At 39.6% G+C, this 26,291-nt stretch overlaps 1 long non-coding RNA gene across 1 annotated transcript in view; it reads right to left on the bottom strand.

Moving 5' to 3' along the window:
- Nucleotides 1-1,829: 1,829 nt before the first annotated feature.
- The window catches only part of LOC106004100, a 48,236-nt gene continuing 23,774 nt past the window's right edge, over nucleotides 1,830-26,291 (bottom strand). Inside the window, exons 2-3 of the long non-coding RNA XR_001176962.2 lie at nucleotides 23,286-23,398; nucleotides 1,830-1,944 (exon numbers count right to left, since the gene is read on the bottom strand). This is a non-coding gene — a long non-coding RNA (uncharacterized LOC106004100). The remainder of the gene's footprint in view (nucleotides 1,945-23,285; nucleotides 23,399-26,291) is intronic.

The raw sequence follows: 26,291 nt of genomic DNA, 5'->3' as shown, positions 1-26,291 counted from the left end.
AAAAAAAAAAAAAAGGAAAAGAAAACCTCATAAACTACATAAAAAAAAATGGTCTGGTTGGACGGTCACAAGTTGGAAATGAATGTGGAGTCAGTCAATTCCACTGATAAATAATCAACATGTTTATTGAGTATGGGCTATAGTTTGCCTTTGCTAAAGGCACCACATGTTTATTTTGATTAACCCCATATCATCATCATAGCTAAGTATTTTATTTTTCACCGTTTTTCAAATAAGAAACCTGAGGCTCAGAAATAGTAAGTGGTCAAAGTATACAGCGATGTTAAACAGCTTGAACAGGGACTGAAAACCAATCTTTGCTGCTTTGTTATTTAGTGCAAACTGGTAACACCACTACCAGTACCATTTCTACCCACATCTTCACCACCACCACCATCATCACAACCACTAGTAATACTGCCATCACCAATATGGATACCACAACCACCTCCTCCTACATTATCACTACTATAATGGCTGTCACGGATACATCCACAACCACCATCACCACCACTAATACTTCATCACCAACACTGCTCTCTTCTTTTAGGAGGACTGGTTTCTTTAAACCAAATATCCTTCCAGAAAAAATAATTTATATTCATAACATCACCAAATTTCTCCTAACAAGGGGCATGTCCTCATCAACAACCCTCCCTTCCCAGGACAACTATTTGTCTTACAAATAATTGCTAAAATATTTTGAGATCAAGAAGACAAAATTAATCCTATTTCCAAAGCCATTTGGTAATATATTTTATAGATGAAGAATATTTCTACATTTTAAAAGAATAAGTGTATAAGATGAAGGGCATATTTAAGGGAAATACTTTCCCTTAAATACTCCTTACTACTCAAAGGATGATCCATAAGCCAGCTTCATGGGCATGGGAGCATGTTAGAAAGGCAAAGTCTCAGGCCCTTGATCTGATAAATCAGAATCTGCATTTTAACAAGAGCCCCAGGTGATCTGTAACACATTAAAATTTGAGAAGCCCTACCCTAAATCCCTTTAATCAAATCCGTCATTCTGCATATAGCAGTGGGTGATTTTTATTTGTCCATTTTTTTGAGGAGCTCACTTGGACTTACAAGGAACATAAAAACATTTATTTTTAAATAATAATATACAGCTGTTTTTAAAAAGCTAAGAAACTAGCTGGCTGATGACTGAGTTCTGGAAATGAAAACATGTATTCTTTCTTAGAAAGGGGAAGGCAAGCTTCTCTAAGAGGAGAAATTTGAGGTATGTGGGAAAGCAATATCAGAAAAGGGTTAAAAAAAAAACAAGGTAAAATAGGAACAGTTATTTGAAAGAAACAATGACATAGAGAAACATTCTTTAAATAGAACAGAAATAAAGAGGACATGGGAAAATGCTGCCCCCCTTTGAAGTAGAGAAGGGAAAGCTGGTAAAAGCTGACGCTCTAAAGTGGCAGAGGCTGTTAATGAGGTTCTAAAGACGTGTTTTTCACTCCCGCCCTGCTGTATCTAGTGATCTATAATCAAATTAGTACTCTGTAGTCAATTTTTAAGAACAACAACCTCGGTGACTAAGGTAGCTTAAGAATCACCCCAGGGATGAAATACCTGATCTCCTAGCCCCTTCCTCTGTGTGAATCCTTGCTCCCGGTCATGGTCTTTCTCTTTATGCTGAAAGTCTCCTTTATCTTATCAGTTTCCACCTTGGAAACATGCGTGCACCCTTGTTATCATCTTCCCTCGCTGAAAAACGCATGCAATCAAAATCAATTTTTGAAGTTTGTATAGATGCCTACCATGGGCCTCTCCTTCAGGGAATCGGGATTTTAGGAAATTAGAGAGGCCTACCTGACCTACAGCCGTCCATCGGATTCTTCACGCTGGAGAAAACGGTGTCTCGGTGGTCTGCCCTGGTCTTCTGCCACCCGGGACTGGGGCTGGTGGGGCAGCAGATTCCAAATCCTATAAAAACATTGTCGTGCGTTTAAGACCTCAACTTTAGCAACTGGGCCAATTGTTCCTCTCCCTGTTTTTATTTTGCCTTTAAATATCTTTTTTCTCAGTGTTTTAGCCCGATTTCATTTCATTTTCTATCCTTTACATGTCCTGGCCTTGCAAATTATCATCAAAATAACATTTTTGCTTAAACTGTGAACTGGAAAGAATCTGTTATAGTTAAATACAGTAATCAAAGAGAAGTTGTGTGGACAATATATTCTACTGTTACGTGATTTCATTCATGTATATTTACCACGTAATTTAAAATGTCACCTCTTATTTTATACCAAGAAAGGAAAATTCTATTTCCGGGTCACGTAAAGCTCGGTGTTTCTAACACTTACCCACCCACAACAGAGTCTGTTAGTGCCAGAGTATTAGGTTTCAGAGAGACGATACCTAGTAAAAACAAATCTCTTCCCAGGCAGAATTAATCCCCTCTCTTCTGAGCTCCCAGGGCACTGGAACATACTTCTGCTTCAGATATTTGAATTATTATTAATTGTTTAAATGGTTTGATTCCTCTATTAGACTATACTGTGCCTAGAAGGCAAAAATCCCCTGTAATTCAGATGGCTAGGTGTTCAGTCTGTGGTTGGCTGAAACAGAAATTATTTGTCAAAAGATTTTTTTGTCAGTCATTTAAAAAATATGTGAATCTGTACAGGATTGCCTATTAAAATAATCTTATGCCTCACTATTTTTAATCAATAAATATATATAAATCTGTGCTGAGTAATTACTAAACCAAGGTTAGTCCAATATATATTAGTATATATGCAAAATTAATATATATGTTGCCTGTGTTAGAATCATTTCATAGAATCAAATCATTTAACCCATTGAACATCAGTCTCTGCACCGGTACAATAGGGATAATAACTGTACCTACTTCACAAAATTACAATGAGATAATGCATTAAAATGATTAATACAATGCCTAGCATAGAGTAGGTGGTACATGTTCAATAAAACAAAAATCAATAAAGCTATTGATTTTTAATCAGAAAATGGAAACCTAAAAATAGTAGATTTTAAAGACAAGTCAAATTTTGCTTTAGTTCTGAGGCAAGTTGTATATTGTCTTGTATTTTAGCACTCAGCCAACATATCCCAAGACAATCCAAGTTAAAAGTCTACTGCTAGGTGAGGGTCCTCTCCTGATTTAACCTCATATGGACCAGCCCCCAAAGTACTGAAATTTCCACTATCTATCCACTTAATGCAAGCTGAAAACCTCCCATGTCTCAGACTCCTGATCACAGGCTAAATACGACTATATTACAGAAAGCACTTGACAGAGGCATACACAGATACACACACACAGTTACAAAAAGAGTATATTCCAGACCCCAGTGGTATTTGCTTTCATTTAATTGGGGGGAGGGTGAAATAGCACTGTATGAGCATTTTACAAGGGAGCTCCGAAGGACTGGCTCCTTCTCCCTCACACGGCAGCTCAGGGAAGGCTTTCCCTGAGCCTTCTAGGGCATCAGTGACCCATGCCTGCCTCTCAGTCCTCTGTCTGTGATCTGTATAACATTGTCGGTATCTGAAATCAACAAGTTATTCTTATTTTGTTTATTATCTCTTTCCACCTTCAACTAGAATGTAAACTTTTAAAAACTCAATTATTCATTAGGTATTCAGTGAATTACTGAATGGATATATGCACTGATACACTTCTGCAGTTTTTCTCCTGGTTCCTGAGTTTCCCTCTAGAATTCTCTCTGGAAGCTAGAAAGTATCTGGATATTTCCCAGCTTCATCAAAGATGAAATAGTTAGTGTCCATTGCTACTACTGAATGCTGTATGACCCTGCCACACCTGCCCCCAACCTGGACTTATTTATTCATAAAGTTAACAGTTAACTCAAGTGAAGTTTATGCAAGTACAATCTAGAAAGACACTTCCTAGTTTAAGCAGAATTTTTTTCCCCCTGCCAGGAGACATATTCTGTAGAGAAACACAACTGTGTTACACCTTTGAAAGATGAAAAGGGGAGAGAGACTTACAAGTGCATCAGCTCCTCTTTCTGGAAAAAAGGCGGAAAATCGAAGCAGAAGACTACTCTCAAGAGAGCTTGATCTATCCAGGGGAAGTTCAAATGGTTTCAAAAGGAAAATATTTATTTTTCACCCAGGTAAATTATTATTCTCTCTGTCAGGGTGAGGTCTTTAAATCTGTGAAGGGTAATATATAAAAGATAATCACCAGCTGTTGTCTATTTGGAAAGAGGCTACAAGAAGAAGAAACAAATGCCCTCAAACAGATTGTGGGTTCCTTGAGAGTAGGGGCTGCAGTTTACATATATTTTGGGGTCTCCCATGAGTGACAGCCCCAATGTATTGTGACATAGATAATAATTAAGCATGCATTAAATTGCCTGCATATACGTGTGAGGGATTGGGCTGTATTTCAATGCAAGGAAAAATCCTTGATTAGGGAGTTACTTAAAGCTAGAAATCGGATTCCTGAGAGAGGCCAGAAATTTCTTCTCTGAATTTCTTTTCAAAAGAGGGGAAATTCCTAATTCAGTTATCCTGTTAACTGATTTTTTTCCCCAAATGTAACAAAATGGACACATTTTTCTATGCATGACTTTTCTCAGTCCCTTCAAAATATAACCTCCCCACATTACTATATTATACAAGAACAAGTTGTGGTAAAGTTAGTTTGTTTTTTTTTTTTTTAAAGATTTTATTTATTTATTTGACAGAGAGAGAGAGAGATCACAAGCAGGCAGAGAGAGAGGGAGAAGCAGGCTCCCCGCCAAGCAGAGAGCCTGACATGGGGCTCGATCCCAGAACCCCGAGGCCATGACCCAAGCCGAAGGCAGAGGCTCAACCCACCAAGCCACCCAGGTGCCCCGTAAAGTTAGTTTTTAACAAAAAGGGCAATCTTCCTTCTACTCACTGCAATTCAAAAACATCATGATTTTATAGAAAAGTCATTGGATTCAATAACCATAAGTGGCAATAAAGTGATACGGTCTGAACCCTGGCTTTGCAGATGAGTGACCTTTGTTTTGGAGAAACAGAGCTGAGAGGTCACACAACCTTTCTAAGGTTAATGGGGAGGACTTCACTTCCTCCGCAATGAGAATGGAGGGTTCGAGGACTGAAGTGGAGTTTGCATCTAAAGGCTGTTCTTTAGCATCCAAACATGAAATACAAGATCTACAACAGGATCCTCCCTAAATTAATATCTGCCGAAAGGGGAAACCATTTAAAAAGAAGAGGGGCAGAGGAGGCCACGTCTCAATAAGACAGAGAATTTTAAAGTTCTAAGTGAGAAGTGAAAATACCAGAAATGTGTGCCACCACATTTTAAGATGCTTATTCCCTGAATGTGAAGTAAATTCATTTAGAGGTTTATCTGCAAATATAAGGTATTCTATTTGAAGAATGGTTTATTGTAACCAAGGATCTGAAGATTCTTTCGATTGTGAGTAACAGAAATATACTCTACTTTGCATGTCTGTACACATATACATATTTAGTACAAAACTAAGTTTCAAAAAACTATGCTCACACCTGTCACAGGAGATAAACTCTATAATTTTCTATTCCATGTCATTTTTAAAATATAGCTTGTGCCCATTACATTGATTTCAGAACCCATGAATAGGTCTCATGCCATTTCCAAAAATGCTTATTACTCTTACTAGATCATCCCCAGGTTAATATTTACTCTCCAAGGATCTACAACAGTGTTCCTACATAGAAAATATTTTGATACTGGTAAGACAGCAGTAGAGTTACATTTCAGTAAATCCCAAGTGCTTCTAACAGGTGGAGACCCTTTTGGTGTCAATAAACATCTGATACTGATAAAGCTAATTTTGTCTTCTTGAAAGACAGGAGGGTCTCATTTTTTAAAAAGATTTTTTAACTATTTATTTTACAGAGAGAGAGAGAGAGAGAGAGAGAGAGAGAACAAGCAGGTGGAGTAGCGGGTAAAGGGAGAAGCAGACTCCCAACTGAGCAAGGAGTACCCCCCCCCCCGCCTTAAGGGGCTTGATCCCAGGGTCTTGGAATCATGACCTGAGCTGCAGGCAGTCACTTAACCAACTGAGCCACCCAGGGGCCCTAGAGGGGTCTCATCTTTAATCCTACCTATACCATGTCACCGTCCCTGAAATCTCCTGCCTACAGAAAAACTCTCCTTTTCCCCCGGATATTATCTCTAATAAATTTAGCACTTGGATCAGTCTAGGTCTTGGATGCTTATACATCAGTTTGGGTTTATAACATACTTATGCCATTTTTCTCACTAATTTTTAGACTTCGTCTCTAAGTTATGGTTGAAGACTATGTCCCACACATCTTTAGTATCTTTACCCCACCAAGCCCATTTTGTTCTCGGAATACTGATTTTCAGTCAGTGATGTAGGATGCCCTAGGATTAACCTCCAACAGAAAAATCTCTGTGCTTGCTCTGACACACAATGCAGAGGACAGCAGCACCCTCCACTCGGCAAAAATCTCTCTGAGTCAATGTTATTTCCATGATTGGGATTACAATGAGGAAATTCTCAAAGGTTGGCCCCCAGCAATTGAATACAGTAGATACACAATGTTAGTAAATTTTCTGCTTGTTTACAACCAAAAAAGGGCAATTATTGTTCTGAAAGAGAATTCTTAAGGGAGGGCATTGCCAGGTATAGGCTGGTTAGTAGCAGCTGGGATGCAGGAATTTATTGAACCCAGGACAGATGTCAAAGCACAGAATGAATTTCTTATCTAAATCCTGAATTCAGGTTTCTTGTGTTTTTTTTTTTATTTTGTGTGTGTGTGTGTGTGTGTGTGTGTGTGTTTCCTTCCAAGATACTTCTCCCATTGCCTGGGTTCCTTTCCTAGTCACATTTTTTATTGCTAACATTCCCATTTAGATAACAGGAATGAAGGGACAGTAGAATATTCCCCTGCAGGGGGGCTGTGCTGTAGGGTCTGAATACATGGTGAGTCACACACAGCCCTCTGGGTCACCAGACTGGAGGTGGCAGGGAAGAAAGGGGGGGTGCTATGGAGGGAAGAGAGAGCCTGGAAAAACAAAACCCCTGGAAGGTCTAGTGAGAGAGCTGCTCTGTCCCGAACTCTGTCTTCTATTGGGTCCCCTGACACCCTCATACACAAAAGTGGGGACCTTGAAGTCCCCCCTGGGATGCAGAGTAGAAGCTCAAACTAGGACAGAGACACACACACCTTTTGCCTATAGTGACTAACCTCTCCAGGGAAGGGATCGGAGAACGGGTGGGTGCAGGTTGCAGTCCCATTCACAGAGAACCTCTGTCTCCTGAGTGCTTAGGAGAGACTCGAACTACCAGGAAAAGGGTGCTGTATTGCCGTCTGGCTTTCTTCCCGTCCTAATATGTTGTTGTTACCATCACTTCTTTTGCGGAGCCCCCGGTAACCTGGATGGTGTACAGCCACTTTGCAGTCCCGGGACGCGCGAGATGCCGCTTTCTTAGCCCAACAGCACTTCAACAGAGTTAGAAAAAAAGTGTCCGCTGCTGCCTTGCTCTATCCAGAGGTGGGCTAAAGGATGTTAAGGGCTGTGCGTCCTTGGAACCAACTTGCCCGCCTCCCAGGGCGCTCCAGCCAGCCTGGTTTTTGCGCCTTGCCTGGAATCGGATTGTCCCGGGTTCCTTCTGGTATCCAGGGCTTTAGGAGGGAAGAGAGAGGAGTCGCAGTCCCCAGTACCAAGTGTGGCACTCCAGACCCCCGTCTTCCAGCGCCGTCCTCACTGCGCTCACTCACCCTAGGTTACTGTGCCCACCATCAGTCCCCTGTGTGGAGGGCGCTGTTCCCCCAAAGGCAGCCTGCGCCCCCAGCTCCGGACAGCTCTCCAACTCCGAACGCTCTCCCAGGGTTTGCCGGACCCCCATGGTTCTTCTTCTTTCCTCCTGTCTCCCGGCTCCTTTTCTTGCCTCCTCTCAGCACCCCAGCTCCTAGCCAAGCGTTTTCCCACCCATCCTCATCCCACTTTCACTACCTCGCTCACTACCGACCCTCTCTCCACAGGCTCTCAGGTGGTGCTGTCCCCCGAGTAGTGGCTGTAGGAGCCAGGGTGGCACGGTTTCTGGGTGTAGGTTCTTTTGGAAACTCAGCTCCCTCCGGAATTTGCATCCTCCGGGGAAGGGACAGGGCTCCCAGAAACCTGCATCTGGGGACTGGCTACGAATCCCCCCCTCCCAGACTGTCGCCCCCCGCCCATTCCTCCCTACCCAAGGTCTAACTCGAATCTCTCTCCCACTCCCCGTGTTTACGCCGCGTTTTAGTCTCCGGGACCCGTGGGGTGAGCCCCAGCCGGGACCCGAGCAGGGCAGCTGCCGCGGGCGTAGCCCCACTTGCGGGCCGGGGCTAGAGGGGCGGGCATCGAGGCGCTCGGAGCTCTCCTGCTCGCCCCTCCCTCTCCAGGGACTGGAGGGGGCTGGCGGGGGTAGGAGGGTTCAGGGGCGGGGGGGCTGACGCTCATCAATTCCGCTGCCACCTCCTCTGCAGCCCCGGGGGAGGCGACCGGGGGTGGGGCGGGAACGCGGGCGAGCATTAAGACTCTTAAGTCGGGAGAAGTTTGCGCACAGCTCAGAGCTGGGCGAGGGAAGGCGCCCGGAAGGTGAGCCTCCTGGACTTTGGGGAGGTGGAAATAGGCATGGGGAAAAAACAGTTACCTTTTAGCCTATAATACAAGCTGGGTCTAGGTTTAAACCATCACTTAAAGCAGAAGTAAAGTGTCAGGAAATCGGGAGGGGGTCAGGAGAGGGAGGGCTCTGGACTAACGCAGTTTGCTCTCACGTCAAACTAGGAAGCCAGCCCCCCAGGCACTGGGTGGGCTGCGCCGCGCGGCTCGCGGACCTTCCTGGGTTGGAGAGGTGCGCACCGTCTGCACCTTACCCGGCGGCTGACATCTCCGGCCCAGGAGATGGGCGCTGGAGCTTGAGTTCCTGAGTCTCTGGAGCCACCACCTGCGAATGTCCTTCGCTTCTCCGGAGCTGTACCCAGCCGCCCTGTGAGACTATTCCAGGTAAGGAGGGTCTGGGAATGGAGAGAACTTAAAGCTTTGGGATGTTCCCCGGGAATGGTGAACATTGGAGGGGCACAAAGTACCTTGTTTTTTGATTGCAAAACTGCAGTTTGATGGTGGTACTTGAGGTTCAGATGTAGGGTCCCCTTAGTCTCGGTTGCCTCACTTTACCCTTGACTAGAGAAAAGCTGGTTGTCCTGGGAGGGTGCTACAACTTAGGATTTTCTATTGAAGACTCCTGATTTTTTTTTTTTTTTTGGTGACTTTCTCTATGTTTCTAATATCAATTTTTTCTCAAAACTTTTATTTTCCAATTTGTTGGGTATGAAAATTACGGGGCTGAGAGTTGTGGATTTTTTCCAAGAGGGGTTTATTAGCTAACAAACAGATAATATCGGCATCTATGTGATGTGTCATGGTTGTTCTGGATATTGGAAATGAGTACAGTGGTGAATGGCGTTGCTTGTTAAGTCATGTTTTACAGAGAATTATTTTCCAACAATCATTTATGCATAGCAGCCATTCTTCACACCTATTAGGAAAAATATGTTGTGTGCGTAGTTTCCAAAAGGGTACTCTTTTTTCATGATGCTCTTTCCAAGTCTGGGTGAAAGACATCAAGAACAGCTCTAACAGTCATTTTCCTTGAGGTGCAAGGAAATCCAATCAAAGTCAAAAATCAAGAATCCGGTTAGATTTTTAACTCATTATTCAGGCTTTACTTTGCAAATCTACCTAAGAAAAGTTCTATCTGAAAGCTTTACCTAACGTTATATGGTATATGCAAGACTAGAAGGCAAGGTTCCATCTGCCGATCTTCTGGAGACCCCCAACGATTTGGTGGCTCTAGTTAGCCTAACCTAAGACAGCTGTTCAAGGCTATTTGTTGAAAATTATTGGGTGATGGAAAGTGAAATGTTGAAAAGAAATCAAAGTGTGACCATGTATTTACTGAAACTAATCTTTAAACAGCAGAGTGTCCAAGTTTGAGTGTGTCTTAAATGATAAGAGAAAGCAAGTATTTTATACATTTGGGCCACTCTGGCTTACCGGTGAAGACAAAGTAGGGATGCTTTTTAGTATTGTGGGACTTTTAATAGCATGTTGCTAGCCTACTACGTGTTCTCTTAAAGAATTCGGCTTTGAAAAGTGGAGATTGCTGGTTTTCTACACTAGCATCATGAAGGGAGCTAAGGTGATTGGATTTGCAAACATCTTTGTAGTTTACCTCAGTATTCTCAGTGGGCACTCATTTCTACTCAATATTTTAACATAGCTGAAAACATCCGTCAGCTGGGATTTGTTTTGGTTCAATGCCTCTAATCTACAGTTAATTTTAGGAACTAGAGCCACAAGAATAATATTCAGTTATATTGTAAAATGCTCTAAGATTACTTATTGACCACACCAATACATTGAGTAAACATGAAATCCTTATTATAACTTATTCACAAGAACACATAAATAATCTTAGAGTTGTATTGTTTTCATGATGCTTGGAGTTCAAGAAAATTAGCTGATATAAATATGGCTTCTGTTTCCCATTTTGTTATGTTTCTGAATTCCGGATAATGAATGACAATGGATGGATAAAGGTAGCATTTGCTTTAGTCAGTTAAAGAGATGGAGCTAAATCTTAGTATAGTAGTGTCATGGCTACTGTGTTCTTGGTGAACTTCTCAGAGCCTTTAAATATTGACATGAATAAAGATATTATCTACTGTTGGTTTTTATTACATTAAAAATAAATTGGAAATAGGAGAAGTGATATTTTCAATGATAACCTAAACCAGTGTTCTCAACTCGGGCTGCAAATTAGAATCAATGGGAGAGCTTTCAAAAAAATTATAAGTCAATCCAGACCCTTCCCCAAGCCAATTAAATCGGAATATCTAAGGAAAGGGGTCCACATTTTTCTTTTTCTTTTTCTATACATGATTTAATGTGCAGCCATGATTTGGAACCACTGATTGAGATGGTTCCCGTCAGATTTGGTAGAGCCTGTTAATTTTGGGGGGGTCTTGATGAAAATAAATGCCATATATTCTACTGTTGTTCTAATCTTTTTTCTTTAAGAAAATATATCTAATTTGATTTCCCAATTAGAAGAAAAAGAGGATTTTTTTCCCCGATGGTAGATGTTTAAACCATAGTAGCTTCCGGGAAAAACATTTTTTTTTTCTCTCCAGAAAACAAGCTATTGAGTTTGAAGCTTACCTGACCATCCAGAAAATGGTTTCATAAATTAGCTCTAGCTTTAAGTGATGTTGGAAATAATGCTTTATGAAACATAGAATTTGATTTCATTTTTTCTAAGACCTGAATGATGCGTAATGTGCAAATATGTACCCTTTTGAAGGACAGAAGGAGGAAAGTACTACCATTCTCTTTGGCACACCAACTAACATACCCTGGGTGCCAACTATGTTCTAGCATTTTCACATAAATTATTTTAAGGCTCACAATAGCTTTGTGAGCTACCAGCTATTATTTTCATTTTACATATGAGGAAATTAAGGACCCATCAGGTTAATGAACTTGCCCAAAGCCATAAACCAAACAAATTTGGCATGTGTTTGAACCCAAGTCTTCTTATTCTAAGTTTAATACTATTATAACATATATATGTATATACATTTTTTTTTTAATTTAAAGGCAGCATTTATAAAAAAAATAATGTTGGTTAAGAGCACAGATTCTAGAATGGCTCTGCTTGTGTTTTCAGCCTGGCTCCATCATTTTCTAAGAAGCCGTCCATTTGGGGGCAAGTAATCTAACCTCCCCGTGCCTTAATTTCCTTTGTAAATGGAGGTTTCTCTAATGAGAATTAAATGAGTTAATATTTGTAAGTCACTGTGGATAGGTGCCTGGTGCATAGTAAGTTCTATGTGTTGTATTTTTTAAAGTGTCATTCATTTAAAAATATTTTTGATTGTTTATTATATGCCAAGCCTCACATTAAGCCTGAAGATAACATAAACAAATAAGTCATGCCCCTATACTCAAGGATTCTGTGTCTAACAGAGAATGACCAATACATAAATAATTGTTCCACTCTGGTGTGAGATTTTCTTCCAGTTTAATTATAATCAAAAGCAATTATTTTGTGTGACAACTGTGTGGTTTTCAATGTTAATATGATCTTTCAGGGCTCCATATAAGGAGCATTATTAAACCAATTGATAATATATTGTACTGTCAGAGTGGTATTCATTTGCTTTCAATTCTATCAAAACACAGGAACCAATATTAATTAACATCTGTTTCTGGCTTTACTTTATCAGTTTAGAAAACTGGTAATATACAAAGGTTTGGGGTCTCTAAAATTTTATTTTAATATTTAGAGGCAATTTAGAGAATAATTTAGAAGCAAAGAATTGGTAGAAAATGTCCTCAGAATTTCTTCTCAGTACTTCTAAGTGCCATTTTCATGCATTGGTTTTCTGAAAAGAGTGTTATCTGATTGGAATGTAGTTTGGGGTTCTTGGGTTTTTTTTTAAATTTTGTTTTGGAAAATTATTTTAAGGTAGGAAATGTTGATCAAGGAGTCCAATGAAAGGTCTCTAACACCGGGCTGGCCCGGCAAGAGTATCTCATTGAAGCTGGCTATGTTTCTACCATCATGCCTGCCATTTCGTGCCCCTGCCTTGTGTCGCATGATACCTGTCGCATGATACCTCCAGGGTGCCTGTGAATGCCTGAGGTCTAAGTCTGTCTTTGTTCAAATGAAAAGCCTTTATTAAAAATAGTATATAATTTGGTACTTTTTTAAATGAAGAAGACAGTGCTCTAAACCTAAGGAGCTGTTTCTCAAAGAAACAAAGTCCCTAGCTCGGTGAAATAGTTTCTGTTTTTGCAATCAATATTTAACCATTCTCCCTCATTGCCATTTCTGCTTGCAAATGTATGTCTTTCTTCTCTCTTACCAAGTCTCAAGGCTATTCCCAGTTTTCCTCACAAATGCTGCATTTTTTCTTCCTACTACTTTCACTGCCATTCCTTTATTTTGAGCTTTTCTTGTTATTTTTAACAAAATAATTAAATATTCTCCTAATGTTTGGTCACATTCAGCCTGTGTGACGCAGTCAGTGTTATACAACACAGTCGGACTTACGTTCTAAGCTCCCATTTTGTCACCCTCGATTCATAATTATTCGGTAATTGCTAAGGAACCATAAGACTTAGAACCCCTCTTTAGCCTAGCATTTAAGATATTTTATGATATACTTCCATTTTACCTTTTCCAACCAAGTCAAGTGGGAAACTGCAATGACTCCCTGATTCCAGCTCTGAAGCCATAATGACGCAGCAAAAATTGACTCCCAGCGTGGAATCCATCCTTCACACTCAACCCTTGTGCCCTTGCCTGTCAACCTCAGTTTATATTCTATTGCCTCAAAATTGAGGTGGGTAGTCGGGTGGAGCCCCTTCCATCTGGGGTTCAGTGGTAAAGCTGCATTGCTTTGATTTTTGCTTCTTCCCACAGCCCTAGTCCCCCTCCCTGCCTTCTCCTTGTCTGCTAGTTCAAAATTCAACCTTTCAAATCTTACCTTCCTCCATCACACAAAATGTCTTACTCATTCTCCGTAATACATCCAACAAATTTCTCTTGTTAGAGCTTTGTTCATATTTTTAAGCTCAGTACATATTTACTAAATGCTTATTATGTCCTAGTCAGGGGTTATTGTGACAGGTTACAGTTCCTGGCTTCCTGGGGACTGCAGGACACAGACAGATCAAGAGACAGTTACACAACCATCTGGTAAGTACTCCAATAAAGAAATGTCATGAATGTTCTGGAAGCCGGGAGGAACAGCACCCAGCCGGGCATCCGGGAAGCTTTCTGAGGGAGATGACCCTAAAGGGGACATGACTCGGCATTGATATGACAAAGCAGAACGAGCCGAATAAGGAGGGGAAGCGATGAAGTGTGTTAGAGGCAGGACATGAGGCTCTAAAAAGCCTGGATGTTTGAAACAACATGGTGATTTTGGGAAACCATGGGCATTTGGGCTGGTGCTGGTGAGGTAATGGGCAATGGGTCACTGAGAGGCTTGCAAGCCTGTCTTGCTAAAGGATTTGCATTTTATCATGAAGACAGTGGGGCTTCCTGAAGGAGTTAAAGAAGGGGACCGAAATAATCAGATCTGCTATTCTGGTAGATCACTGCAGCAGGAAGACAGGAGGGATATTAGATTGAAAGAGCAATGGATACAAATTAACTGGAAGCCCGGAGCCTTATTGCACCAACAGAGGGGATAAACAGTTCGGGTCACCTAACTGGGTGGAAGGGGAGATAGAAAACGAAAGAAAACAATCAGGAGATTATTGTAGGGATAGCTTTGGTGGAAGTGGGTATAAGGTAGAAAATGGAGGTGGCACGACTGAGGAAAAGCCTAGGTTTCTTTCACAAATAATAGGAGAGATGGACGTCATTCACATCGTCGGGACAAGGAATATTTTAGGGATGGAAGGTAAAGAATTTAACTTGGAATGTGATGCATTCAACTTATTCATGTGACCATATCCAATAAAAGTAGACACAGAAAGTTGTGGCTGGAGACAGCATTTTGTTTTAGAGATATGGATTTGGGAGACAGAAGTCTGTCTCTCTGTTTCAGCTGATGGTTAAAGAATGGAGGATTTCACCCTTGGAGAAGTGAAAACGGAGAGAGAAAAAGGAAGTTTAAAAAAAAAAAAGCCAGAAAAAAATTCAAAAAAGAAAATCATCTAGGTCAGAATCCCAGGAACACCAGTTTTTGTTTTGTTTTTTTAAGGTACAAGGGTCTGCAAAAAAATATGGAAATTATAGGCTAGGTGAGAGGAAGAAGCACAGGAGCAAGTGGTGTTGTGGAAGCCATGGAGAAAAAAAGTGGGCACCTAAGCAGGACATCACAAGTCAATCAAGTGGGGTAGGAAGTGAGAGATTGCAGTTGGATTGAATCAAGAGCAGTTTCAGTAGTGGCTTGAGAAAGAAAGGAGAAGGGAGGAAACGGAGACACCGAGTGTCCACAATAATTTCAGTCACTTTGATGTGGACTCTATTTTATCTCCCTTTGAAATTTTACAGTCCACTAGAGCTTAACTTAAATGCTGCTTCCTTTTGTTAGCCTTACCTGGGTGGTCAGTGACCGCCCCCACCCAGGCAAGATGTAATATCACATCCTGATATCTCTTTCCTTAGAGCTTCTAGAAGTACCACACAGCATGCACACGCATGTGCGTGTGTGTGTGTGTGTGTGTGTGTGTGTGTGTGTGTGTAAAGTATTCCTTTTTGTCATTCATTCATTGAAATAAACTCTCTTAATGTCTTTTTTATAATAGGGTAATGGGGGGTAAACATGGGTTTCATAAGCCCCTACCTTCGGGGATTACAATTTAGAAATCCCAGCATTTCTGCATCCAAATATTTCTTAGAATATTTGTCCACCCAGAAGTTGCACAGGTGAATTTTTCAGGGAAAAATATCACTTTTTGAGTCAGATATTATACCATTTTCTACTTGTCTTCTGGTACTTTATTCTCCCTTTTCTGTTGTGGAGCTCTGTTAATTTTTCTTATTTCCTTACTAGATTAAAAAGTACAGTCAACCTTTTCTTCTTTATTCTGCAGCACGTAGAAGAGACTTTCTTTTCTCTTAGTGACACAAGTTAAATCTACCTAAATGTTGCCCTAGATATGGTGCCTTTTTTTCCCCTGAAATTATTTTTGTCACATTAAGCCTTAAATGTTTCCTCTTTTAAGGTATCAACTAACTGTTATTCCAGAGATTTCAGCCCCTTCTTTCTGGCATCCTCCAAATCAGTAAACCATCCATATTTCTCACCCCGGGAACTATTATTTTTGGCTTGAGTCAGTGTTGACTCGAAGAACCAACTCTGTTTTCTTCCATCAGCAAGCCTTACCTGGGTGGTCAGTGACCAGCCCCCTCCCCAGGCAAGAAGTAATATCACATATTACATTAAAATAAATATCATATATTACGTTAAAACATAGCTCACATATTCGGAACATTGCATTCATCTTAAGCATGCAGAACTGTCTTCCAGCTGCCCCCCATACACTTTCTTAGGCACAAAGTATATACCTCTTTGTCTCCCTGCCTCTTGCACTAGACTGAAGCTAGTCAGCTAGTATTTATACCTCTGTGGGCAGGGGGATAAAAATTGGGACTTTCCTTCCCATACTCCCAGTATGGACCAAAGCCCTGGAAGCAATTAATCCTAAATTGTTTGTATCACTGGTCGTCAGCAAGTTAATGTCTCCGAGACTTTAGGAATACTTTATCATGACAATCACATGAGGAGCTATGCAGCCCATTCCACAAGGAGACAGACTCAGAAATCTTACGTGACGCTCCCAGGTTCACGCATCACCGAAGCACCAGGGCTTGAATTCAAACCTAAGTTTACGTAATGTCAAAAGATTGTGCTCCACTACTGCAGTCAAATGACATCTTGATGATGATTTGGAGATCTTTTTATTATAATTTGTATATATTGTCTTGAATCATCAGAGCCTTCAATAAAAGAACTAGGAGCCCCTCTTCATGGACTTTAAAGTCACTCTTTCTGAAGGCTTGCAGCTCAGCTTTCTAACTGCGTGGAGCTGCGGGAGCTGTGGTTATGACAGTGACCACCACGATCTGGCCTTTTGGGATACCTTGTGGTAGTCCAGGTTCCTGCTCTGGAGCAAGGGGATGTTCCAGACGACGACGCACATATGCTGCAACGTCCGGCACCACGATAAAAATGTGAGGAGTGATACAGTTCTAGGAACTTGGGCTTTTTTTGCCCGACCCTAACTTAGTTCTACGAAGTACCTGTTAAATTAATTTTTATGAACACAGATGAATTTGGTGTCAGCCAAATATGAAAGCTATATTTATCCTTTCCTGGAGCCCAAAAGTAATGGCACTTATGGCAGGACCATCTTAAGAGGAAAAAAAAGCCTCTTCGATAATAATAATTGTTAAAGGAAGGCTCTGCTGTTTGAGGAAATCTCCTCCCTCGCAGGTGTTCAAAAAGTCAACTGGGGCAGCTAGGGAAAGGCAAAACTGCCCTGCTGCCAAATTTAAATTTCAAATGGACGTGACTCATATATTAATTAACCCAAACTTCAGCATAATTATCTGTCTCTAACCTTAAGTCTGATAGACAGAATTCTTGCAAGCTTGAAGGGTTATTGTAGAAGAGATCTATGTTTACAGACATTAAGATGGGATCTCTTTAGCCCAAGATTCAAAGAAATTCATGACACAGAGAACACAATAATGCAAATTGCTTTAGCACCTCATTCCCTGGGCCTACTACAGGGTTAAAAGGTCAGGACAATATTAGAACACTTTTTCATTCTTAACATCATATAGACTGCAAAGATGGCATTAAGGCAAAATCCCAGCAAAGTGGTGAGTGATCATTGTTGCTCGAGGGCCAATTCAGGAAAAACAAGAATTTACTGGGTTGCTTTTCTTCCCATTCAAAATGAAAATAATTTTATTGCATCCAATGAGAAAAATGTATATTCTTGCAAATTAGATATATTGTTTTAGTAAATAGGAGGTCAATGAGAAACTTGGCATTTCTTCTTAGCTACTAAAATATTAATAATCTGGGCAAATTTGAGGAGTAGCGACTTGGAGTCAGCAAATATCAAAACTGGAAGTTATAGCCTCATTGAGTTGCATTTTAATTTGTTAAAGAGGCATTCCTTGTATATGAGGTAACGTCATACATTTTCTTGGTAACTAATATTTTATCCTTATTATTGATCAGGAGTTCAGTGCTCTCATGAAAGAGGAACTGAGGTAGAGATGACATATTTATTATTTCTCCATCGGTAGGTGACAGTGCTGCCTTGAGAACTCTAGTCTTTGGACTCCATGTCCAGTGCTCTCCTTGAGAAGATGCAGAATTGCAGGAAGTCATGAACATTCACACACACACACACACACACACACACACACATGCATAACCTCATGGATAACCACAAGGAAGGTTGAACACATAAATAAGATGCCCTAAACTATATTGCGTAAGAGGCAGAGCCTGTCTCTACTGTCTCTTCTCTTCTCTTAGCTTCCCGAGCACCTCCCACTCATAGCATTCCCATTTATTCCAGAAGCCTGCTTTCCTAAGGAAAACCCCCACTGCTTAAGTCTTTCTACAAACTTCCCCTCAGCTCCTCTTTGCTTGCCAAAATCAATTGCTTTTCTCTTACTCGATTTCTATAAACACTGCTCCCTACAGGTAATATAGTCATCGAATAAAACTTTATTCCCTTTAGGAAAAAAAAAATATTTGCATTATCAATGATTTAAGAGCTTACTCTTGAACCTGGCATTTCCTGCTGTGTGCTCTTCGATCAAATCAGTTTGGATCTTTATTCCCAAGCTTGAAACTTTATACTACACATCAGCCTACTGAAAGCTGTGAGAAGTGGGCTTCGCTGCTTATACATCACTTGTAATGCAGACCCCTGCTGTCTTCTCTTGCCCAGGCCACCACAACAGCTTCCTATGTGGTCTGCTGGTGAGGTCTTGTGCCTCTGCCCGCCATGTCCTCTGCTCAGCACCAGCATTAGAATATAAATTCCATGAGGTCTGTCTTGTTGACTCTCTTAATTTCCAGCACTCTAAATAAATGTCTATTCAACAAAGTGAAGGCATACATCCATTTAATCTTGTCCTATCCACGGCACTTCTCAATTTATGTGACCTATAAGATCTTCTTATGGTATACCAACTCTTGGTATCTAGCTGAAAATCTTCAGAAAATCTGCCTTTTTGAAAGGAAGTAAAGATAATAGCAGGAATTTTAAGTAGTGATGCAAGTGTGACTTGGGGGAAGGTGAGCCTTTTTGATAAAATTCCAATCTCCATGAAACTTTTCACAGTAGGATTGACCATCTGGTGTCATATCAACAAGATTAAAGGGGACCAGTACCCTGCAAGGCAAAACTATACCCAAGTTTATAAGAGCTGATTTTAATCTATATTACCCTTGGAGGACATGGAGTTTTTAAAAACCAAATCACTTTTGTAAGTTATTTAACTATATCTGCTGTTCATGGCCTTTATTGTATCTAAAGTTTTTTAATCAACTATGTATTTCATCTGGCTGCCTTCTTGCCTCTATTTAAAGGCAGACATTTCTAAGTAAGAACTTTTCACAAAGTATTTGGTTCAGATAAGATTTTTTTTTTAAATAAGTATTTCAAGTTACAGTATGTGAAACTAGCTGGAATGAGGACACCCCTTTATTATAGCCAATTTATACAAGGTAGGGTCTTAACAATTAAATTATGGTGTTGGTGTTGACCAGACCATAGTCTAAATGAAGCCCAGTGCAAAATTTTGATCAATATCAGACTCCCAACAAGGTAATTTCCAGTTTTTAAAAAGAGTATCTTTTAAAACCCTTCTAGGAAACTTAGATAAAAAATATATTTATTGAACTATTTTAATAATGGTGATAATGGTAATAGTAACATTTACATAGAACTTACTATAGGCCAGTAATATATACATATTTATGTATATACATATGTACATATGTACATATTTATGTATATTACATAACTGTATATAAAAATATAAATATATTATAGATGTTAATATACTTCATCTTCACAGCAGGCCTCTCAGGTAGGTACCATTATTATCTTTTTACCCAATGAAGAAACTAAAGCACAGAGAGGTAAGTCACCAATGGAAGAACACACAGCTAATCCATGACAGCTCTGGAAATGAAATCAAGGAGGTCTGGCTCCAGAGTAAGTAAATGCAAAAAGGGGAATGTGCTTATTATAAATTAATGTTAAAATCTTAACAAAGCTTGTTATAATGATATAATGTGTCTTTCAGTTTTGCATTCTTGCGTATTTTTCAACAGCAGATTCATGGATTTCTCTCTTTTTCTCAGGAAATAAATGAATTAAATAGTGGTTTTTCTAATTTGTTCTAAATATGAATCTTTACAGCGGTCATGAGATGTACCCATGCTAATAGTATTCCACGCTGCCCTGTGGTTTACAAGAAGAGGAAATTGTACTTTGCCAAGCTGACACCTCATTCATAAAAAGCAGAGTCAAATTTAAAAACTTAATCTGTTTTTATTATTGTAACTTCTGCTGTAAAAATGCAAAACACACCTCTTAACAAAATATGATTTTAAATAGAATTTCCAAACTACATTCTGATTACTTACATGAAAATTAGTCAGAAACCCATGATATATATGGTCTTAATGATGTGGGGGGAAACATGGTCTAAAAATGGCAAGTACAAATACATCAAATTTTAATTAGTCTAAAAATGGTCAAGTTTCCTATTCACTCACTTGGAGATGATAAACTTTCCAAGATCTATTTTGGAGCATGCCAATTCTTTTCCATGTGTTCTAAGTGGTCTCATTTCCCTATGCGATGACTATGTTGGCACTCGGAGTACTTGTGCAACGGGAGAGATCTGATCAGATACTCAAAGGAAAATCTGTGTGTACTTCCATGTTCAAGATGCTCAGTTACTTGCAAGTGATTTTTATTTGCCATCTCCAATCTGTTTTAATTTATTACTGTATCTGAAGTTATTTTATTTGCTAATATTTCAGTTCTCTTACTTACTGCTCTTAAATTTTTCATGCATTCTATTGTGTAATGTGTTTTACTCGAAAGCTTCCCCCCCCCCCACTGTTACAGCTCATTTTAAGAATAATGAAAGAAAGAATAAGAAAACATGTGTGTCAGGGATATTTCACAGAATATTGATCTAGAACCTAACTGCTTTACATTAGATTATCCAATTTCCCTGTGAATCAACTCATTTTTCCAGCAGTAGAGAGAAGGCCAGGAAATGAATGCTCCAGAAAGTGAGAAGTGTTTATCCTCCAAAGTTGCAGGAAAGTGTAATCAAATTCATGGGGGAAGAGAATAGAAGAAAAAATGTGTATACAGCACAAAGAGATACTTTCATATGTTTTACTTCAATGTAGCTGGAAAAGAGAATCTACTCTTAACATTTCTTCTGTCAATTTGACATGATGCTATATTCTAAGCACTACAGAAAAAAACACTTTAGGATCTTTGCCCTTTCTCAACCTCAAACTATTACAGTATAATATTTATATTATCCTCAGTAATGCAAAATATCCCCTTAGGATAGGAAAAAAAAAACAATAAAAGCACTTGGTCTTTAACAGAAACTTGTCTTGAATGCTTTTGAAGATTGGTCAGTGTCCCTAATAGAAGAGGACAGGTCACCATTCCATTCAGTTTAGGTAACCCTCAAACAAGTAAATTAGTCAAATCAATTTAGCAGAAGCCCAGAGGTTCATAAACATTACATTATAGAATCCATTTTTCCCTGCTTAAATTTTTCCCATCCAGAAATTCAAAGTTGACAAACTTGAAAAGGTTATGATTCAGAGCAGACTGACTGGTGATAGCATGTTGAACCTCAAAAGATGAGACAGAGCTTACTTTCTTTTCTACTTCTCTCTTGATTTAACAGTCATGGATTTTTCTAAGCTCTTCCCACCGCCCCCCCAACCCTGCCACCTCTAACATAACAAGAACAATACATTTGAGCTCTTCTTCATATTTGTTAAAAGAGCCCACCTTGGGCACCTGGGTGGCTCAGTGGGTTGGGCCTTTGGCTTGGGTCATGATCCTAGGGTCCTGCGATTGAGTCCTGCATTGGGCTCTCTGCTCAACAGGGAGCCTGCTTTCCCCCTCCTCTCTCTGCCTGCCTCTCTGCCTACTTGTGATCTCTCTCTGTGTATCAAATAAATAACTAAAATCTTAAAAAAAAAAAAAGTGCCCACCTCAAAAGTTCAGGATAAAACCTCTAGTTTTAATATACCGGGGTTTGCCAATAAAAGTTATCTCTCACCATCAACTTTACATATGCATACCCATTCCCCGCCTTCATTTGGATTTTTAAGTTCTACCCATGTTAATTTATGTTAGCCCATGATTTACTTGTATATTTGAGGAATTTTCAAAGGAGCATAATACCTCTCTATCATGTTCCCTCTTCTCAGTCACTTACTTGTAGTCTTCTAAAATAACCTCGTACCATTCCCTACTCCTCAGTACACATTCTTGTAGATGATTAAAGCAGATCTTAGAGGTCCTAATCCAACTTCTTCATCATGTAAGTGAAGAAATAAAAGAGACAGGACTTCTCCAGTATCACACAGGTGTATCAGTTCCATGGCATGGTGGATTAAACAATTTTAGATTTGAATAGAGAGATATGTGTTAGAAAAAAAATAAGACTTTCTTCATTGAGGAGCCATGATTATAACAATATAGGTATATAGGCTGTCTATCCCTCCTTTTTTGACTCCATCACTGTCCAGATCTCAGACTCCACCCTAAATTAATCAAAAGAAGGGTCACAATCCAGACATAATAGCCATGGTGACAGGTGGGCAAGAGGTAAGGGAGATGCACAGCATCACGGCTGACTCTATGAGTTGCCCAGGCTAGTGAACACCTAAAAATATAGATTTAGGTAGGAAAGAAAGCAAACCTGTGGTCTTACTATTATTTATTGTATCCAAGCTGGAGATTTTTTTTCCTTTCGTATTCATAATAATTCTTTTTAAGCAGAGCTCCAAAATAGACATCACAGAGTTTTTTAAGTGATCAACATGCATGTGTTTTGCTTTTAGGATTTTTAGTGTGCTTGTTTAAAACTTTCCCAAGGTGGTATATTGATGAAATTGCCTTCATGCATACAGGACTTTAAGGGACAAACAAATGGAACAGGTAACATGATAGGGGGATTGGGTGGAACCTGGGACAGAATTCCAAGTAGGGTAGAAAAGAGGGGTTGGGAAGAGCCAAAGACATCATCTCATTTAATCTGCACAACAGCCCTCCAAGCTGGTTATTTTTATCTCCATTTTACAGATGGGAACACAGAAAATCAAAGAAGCTAAATAAATTAATAATAATAAGAAGAAATAAGAATAAAAGAATTATTATAATTATTAATAATAACATGTTAACCATAAGTTAATTTTAAAACTAAAATTTTTGAGGGCTAATTATATTGGTTCCTGGACAAATTATCCTGTTTAATTTTCACAATAATCACAAGCATTATTATTATATTCATGTTACCCCAGAGAATAGTGAGACTTAGGAACTTAAAGAAAGTCGGTATATCTCGAAGACGAGGGAGTTAAGATTTAAGCCTGGGCAGCCTAAGCTTGGAGCCCATGGTTTGAATTGCTATCCTGAACTACTAAAAGCAAACATGCATTCTCACCTAGTAGGTCTGTTTGCTTTCCGTCCATAGTTTTTCAGCTTCCTTCATGGCTTTTAAAATAATGATCTTCAAATTTGGTCTGGTGACCCATGTTGATCCATGATGGAGTTTCCCTGTTCAGCAGCAAAATAAAAAGATCAAAGACAATGTCAAGAGTTTCTCCTACTACTAAGTGTGTTCAGTTTAAAGAACCACACTTTGTTCTGAGATTACATTCTTCCTTTTCTGGAGCAAAAATATCCCTTCTTTTCATCTAATGATGATGATAATTGATTATACTTAAAAAAATTCTTTATTTTAAAATTAGGAATTGATCAACACTACGACCCCCTCCCCTACTTCACATGAGGGACAATGGACAAGGAATTTTATATATTCATAAAATTTAAAATTTGGGGCCCTTTTATAAAAGAAAAAGCCTGCTGTTAGGGAATGAGGAGTAGTACATGAAGCAAACTACAAATTTGCCCAAGATTAACCGTTGTGTTCGTGGGTATCACTTTTTAGTTTTTAAACATCTTACAAAGAAGCATGTTACCCTTAAAATTATCAGTATATAAATATATTTTTCTAGAAAAGCACACTACATACACAAAGCACATGAGCTTTGGTGGAACTACTATGTACACAGTTTAGAAAATGCTTCAAATTCAGCCTCTCATTTGACCTGTACACAGACTTCCAACCCTGGTACTATTTTAACAGGAAGGGTGTTGTCTTTAGAGGACACAACAGGATATATTCCTTATTATATATCCTCTTAGCCTTGATTTCCTCTAGGAGAAGAATTATTTCTATCTCACAGGACTATTTCATGGATTTCAAATAAACTAAGAAAAGTGCCACACATGGAATAAGGCATATAGCAGTCAATAACTGCTGTTTATTCTTGTAATTATTAGGATATTCATTTTATAGAGGAGAAAACTATAGCTCAGATTAAAATGAGCCAACATAGTTCATCTAGTTAAGTAGTCCAGTGACAGAGTTGGGCTTGTACCCATATCCCAAAGCTTCTTTTGGTTCTTTCTTTCTTTTTTTTTTTTTTTAAAGATTTTATTTATCAATTTGACAGAGAGAAATCACAAGTAGACAGAGAGACAGGCAGAGAGAGAGAGAGGGAAGCAGTCTCCCTGCTGAGCAGAGAGCCCGATGCGGGACTCGATCCCAGGACCCTGAGATCATGACCTGAGCCGAAGGCAGTGGCTTAACCCACTGAGCCACCCAGGCACCCCCTTTTGGTTCTTTCTTACCTGCGATTCTGTATGAATCCCAAACCTTCTTTTCCCCATCCCACCCCACAACTCCGATAATGGGAAAAACCTGAGAAGTGCCTTTGATTTAAACGTGCCTCCATCATTCTTTCGATGATGCTGTCCATATGGACACAGCACATAAACCTCTCAGAAGGAAAATCAGATGAGATTTAAAATGATGTATTGTGTATATCAGTCCAAGAAAACTAACATTAAAACAAGTACAAGTCGGAATGGAAATTGTAAAGATCACCAGATGATATGAAAAGTAAGATCCTGCAGTGCATAAAGGAGGCAGTAGCCAAAGGTCATCAGTCTAATAGGAGGATTAAACTTAAAGTGAACCCATAATTTTTACATCTATAAAAAGGGCTTATTGTGTGACTATTGCATACCAGCAGATATATTTTCCCAAATTACAAGACACCAGTCAGTCAGTGTTGTTGTTTTGTTTTGTTTTGTTTTGTTTTTATTTAAAAACTACCTGAAGAGTGGCTTCATCTCCTGGGGATAGAGAGTGGCTTTAATTGTCAATGGGAGATTAAGAAAAGTGGGCATCTCACTGATTCCTTAGTCAAAAAAAAGCTTTGTTTTCCTCACAATCCTAAAGAATAAGAAGTTTCTGTCTTTTTAAAGAGAAAGGAGAAGTATGACATATTTCAGACCTCAGAGGCCAGCAAATGAGGAAGGAAAGCCAATTCCTTTTCTTTTCTTTCAGAGGGATTTTCTCTTAATAAAACACACTCTAGAGTTCCGTCTCTTGTTTTGAATTCATCAGAAATCTGGATCTTAAATAGTTACTTCTAAAATATACAGAGACAAGTGTAGACTGAATATATACTGTGTTGTAAGAATGCGGATCTTGAACTTAAAGAACATAACAGTTATTAATTGAGTTCCATCTCTTCCTGTGACTTAGGGTGCAAATTTGCAACAGAGAGCATGTCACATGGTGTGTCAGCCACCAGATGGGGACCATAACAAGGCTGGATCTCCAAAGCGGAAGTTAAGGGCTACACAAGAGGCAGGGACACCAGTGAGAGTGAGAGACAGCAGGAGATAATGGCTGAGAATCTTACCTGTTGCACCGATTCATGACAATGGATTGAAAACATTTATATTAAAGTCCAACATATTTCTTTAAAGCTTCACTTTCCTCCATTAAAAGGAATGAGTAGAAATAGTCAAAAAACTTTTTTTCCAAGTGCCTGAGTATCTTGCCAGCAACTCAACCACCACTCCTCAAGGTGGCAAAGCGGAGAGAGTCAGAGCATAATTTGGGGCCTTGCAGGTTTATTTCAGGTAATGCAAATATTTTAGATGAAGTCGTCGACTTGACTGATATTACCAGTAAATCATTTTGCTAAGCCACAAAAGGGCAATGGCCTCAATCCAAAACCCATGTGGATGGAGAAGTCACTTTTTTGTCTTTACTCTCAACATCTTTACTTTTGTTTGGGAGAGAGAGAGAGAGAGAGAGGAAGGGAGGGAGAGGGCATCCGCATGCCTTCCTGCAAGTAGGGAGGGGCAGAGAGAGAAGGGGAGAGAATCCCAAGTAGGCTCTACTCCCAGCGTGGATCCAGACTCGGGGCTCAATCGAATGATCCTGAGATCGTGACCTGAGCTGAAATCAAAAGCAGGACGCTTAACTGACTGAGCCATCCAGGGGGCCCCTACCATTTTCTATTTTATTTTTTTTAAGAGAGAGAATGCTGAAGATCCACTTTCTTTGCAAATTTCAGGTACACAA

This window comes from Mustela putorius, unplaced genomic scaffold (genome assembly GCF_011764305.1).
Source record: "Mustela putorius furo isolate JIRA1106 unplaced genomic scaffold, ASM1176430v1.1 tig00003845_pilon_pilon_pilon, whole genome shotgun sequence".
Taxonomy (NCBI): Eukaryota; Metazoa; Chordata; class Mammalia; order Carnivora; family Mustelidae; genus Mustela; species Mustela putorius.
This window is presented reverse-complemented; position numbering and strand designations above follow the sequence as displayed.